A 3,693-nucleotide genomic window follows, 5' to 3' on the forward strand; every position below is an offset into this window, starting at 1 on the left:
GGCAAACTGCCAGAGTAGTGCACATGAGCTGACAAGAAAAAAGAAGGGTTTGGAGACCCACCTGGCAAGTAGGCTGTGTTGGAAACTTGCCTGGTTTCTGTCAGAATATTGTCAAAATCATCCCATTCCCGGTGTTTTCTTTGTGTCGAATCAGCATTTTCAGGGAAAAAAAAAAAAAAGAAAAAAGCTCATTTGGAAAGTTTGCAGAAATCAGCCCAACAGCAGGGTGTCCCTGGCTTTTGCAAGTCTCTGGAAGAAGGTCTCCAAGTGAACTCTGCATGTTAGACAGGGCTATAGTGAGGCTGAGTGAAGGCATTTTGTTCCACAACCTTATCCCAAAATAAAATGCTGTAGATTAGAATGACCAGGATTACAACTTTGTGAGAAACAAACAAACAACCAAACAGCAATACCTTACTGACTCCTTCAGAGCAATCACTCTACCTTCCTCAAAAGCAGTGCTGGCCATCTCCAATTCCCAGACCATCCACTACCACATAGGTAACATCAACAGCCATCAACTACCACACAGGACAAAGATGCAAAATAAAGGCTGTTTGATGAGGTTCTTCTAAAGTCTACCATATTTCATAAGCCCCTTGCATCCACATCCTCTAAACAAAGTGAGGATGGTGTTACCTTATGAATTTGTTCTGCTACCAGATGAGTCTTATCCGTAAAAAAAAAACAGTTCCTTTCTCCTTTTAAGCTTTTCTGTGAGATCAAAAACATCCAGACTTACCAGGCTTACTTAAAATCACAAGAAAGCTCTGCACAGTATTATGGATAGGGGAAAGGATGCAGCCTTAGCTGTGAATAGCGTGAATGGAAATCAGGTAGTTTGTAGAGGGATGTGCATCAGCTCCTAAATAGTTGATAGATGCATGATGTAAGATCTAGTTTCCTGTACTACACTCCTGACCCCCCAAAAAAGAGATCTGAACACTCAGCTGCTGGTAATTGCCAAGATGTAGCTGCTTTGATGGCCAGAAAGTTTTCAGCTGCCTCCTCAAGTTGCATCTCCAGACAGGCTGCAAGTACCAGGAATGTACTTGTCCAGCATCATTGCACTGGAGAATTCAATTGTGTTGTAAATCTGTGATCTGATAGAATCGCAGAATCATAGATTCAGCAAGATTGGAAAAGGCTTCCAAGATCATCCGTCCAACCATCCACCTATCACCAAACCATGTCCAACATCTCAGTGTTTCTTGAACATATACAGTATCTAAATATTTATTGAACACCTCCAGGGGAGGTGACTCCACCACCTCCCTGGGCAGCATTTTCCAGTGCCTGATCACACTTTCAGGGGAGAAATTTTTCCTCACATCCAACTTGATGATTCACCTGGGCAAACAGCACACTAAACCCAGTGGCACTGCCTCTTTAAGAAGACATTTTCTCTCATCCTCAACAAGAATCTTCTGTCTGTGATCACTACAGCCTCCTGTTCTCCCTAATGGCCTTTAAGTCATGGTGTGTTGCTGTATTCAATATTATTCTCATGCATAGGTAGCCAACTAAATTAATTTCTTGGATTGCGAATGGCCAATTTCCCTGCCAGCAGAACTTTTCGTGCATTTAACCAGGGTACTTGGGTGGCATTTATCTCATCCACCTTCAATATGTACACAGTAATAATTTGTACCTGAGGTGATCACTCTGGGCTCTTTACAAAGCTGCTGGGAGAAACAGTCCTTTCAGAATGCAATGCACCTTATTTAGACCTCTTATTTATGACATGTATTGAAAAACTCGAAATGATAGTCTTTCTCTTGTGTCCTAACAATTTGAAGTCCTGAGAAGATGAGCTGAAAAGGGCCAAAATTACACTCTTGTCCAGGATCTGTTATGATCTCTCCAGTGTGCTATTATGTAATTTCAAGATGTCACAGGGACTGAGAACACCACACTCCAATCCTGGTGTTCGTATTTTTGCCCCAGTGATGGCAGCCACTGACAAGATGTGGCTATCAAGCAGAGAAGTGAGTAACAAGAATGTAGTGCCATACCAAAAAAGCGTTTGTATATCTCATCCAGCTCCTGCTCTTTGTCTCTCACTGAAGTGTTTTTCAGATATGACTGTACAACCCTCTTATGTCTTTCTTGAACCTGTTTGTCACTATGGCCAAGTGAAGAGAAACATGAACACAATCACTTCCCAAGCCAGTCTCTGGCTGACACCTAAGTCCCATTTCCAGTCTCAGCAGTGGGGAGAAACTCAAAACTCTTTATTCTCACATTGTCAGGAGTCTCACCCATTCACAATGGGAGCCCTTCATCTCTCTGCTTCCCATCATAAGACCACCGCTAAAGAAAGAGCAGACTCCTTGTGTAACTGGAAGTCTCCCTGGGGTCTAGCGGTATGGGTTGCTCACATTGTTGATGTTCCCATTCTCCCCCAGAAGCCAGACTAGATGGATCACAGCAGGATGTTCAACCCTTAATGAAGTCTTATTCTTCCTGTTATTTTTTTTATACAGCAGGACTGTCACAATCTATCCCACTGCTAAATCTCTTAATATAAGCAACATGTGATGAATGGGAGAAAGGAAGTTTCACAGCCAGGGAGATATGAAGGGAAGGCCTGTGAGTGCCCACTGATAGAGAAACACCCTCAGTGGTAGGGGGGGAGCAGACAACAGCAGGAGCAGATCCTGAGTTGGTTGCTCAGTCTCCATCATCTGGGAACAGTGTGTCTTGCAGGCCACTTCCCTGTACTGGTAATCTTCTCTGTTAGCAATAGGGAGAGTCTGCTGTGCAAGATGAAACAAATTTTAAAATCCAACCTGGTATGGATGCAGATGATCAGCAGGGCATTTTTTTCATTACATCTGCCACCTATTTGATTTCCTGCAGAAGTCTTACAGAACATCTGAGCTGAGTCATTCCCATCGTGCGTGGCCAAAGTAACATTTTGTAGGGATGCGTTTGGGGAGGGGAGTGGGAGTAGGGGGATAATCATACTTCATAATTTCTCATCTTCCAAAATAATCTGTTTTCTAAATGCATTGCTAAATCCTTGCGCTAGCAATCTACCATCTGCTCCTTCTTTCAACACACCCACTATGTCGTCTGCTGTCTTGTTTTACTGCCAAAACTCCAAATACTGCGGGTAGAAGAGAGTCTGTGCTTCTTGCTGCTTTTCTTGTGTCACAGGGAGAAAAAGCCTTTGTGATTAGCACCAAATAGAACTGAATGCATTGCTGTGCTGCTTGCCCTTATCCTGCAAGCTGTGATGTAATCGCAGCAGCAAACCAGCAGCTAAATTTTATCCCTCTAATTCCAGGCAGGGTCTCTAGTAACACCCTCCAGCATCGACTTGAGCTGGAATGTTTTGGGTAATCTCTGGAATGCCTCAGTAGAATAATAAATCCATAAATCAAAGCAGTCATTATGTATTTGAATAATATGTGGATCAAAGTCTCGGATTGAGGGCCCCTTTGTTCCCATGCTCTTTTTATATCTTTCTCAGTGAGCATCTATTCAATGAGGAACAATTACAGTGAATTTAGAGCAAAAACATACAGTGCTAATGGAGCTCTGAAGATCTCATCTTGCAAATTATTTAAGCATATGCTTAATTTTAAGCACGAGTGGTAAGGGTGAAATTACACACAATAGAGAAGCATTTGGTTCAGCAATATACTGAATCAGTATCTAAATTTAAGCTGACCTTTCAAGATTGAG

Source organism: Lagopus leucura, unplaced genomic scaffold (genome assembly GCF_019238085.1).
Source record: "Lagopus leucura isolate 7727_CA_CO unplaced genomic scaffold, USGS_WTPT01 Super-Scaffold_702, whole genome shotgun sequence".
NCBI classification, from domain to species: Eukaryota; Metazoa; Chordata; class Aves; order Galliformes; family Phasianidae; genus Lagopus; species Lagopus leucura.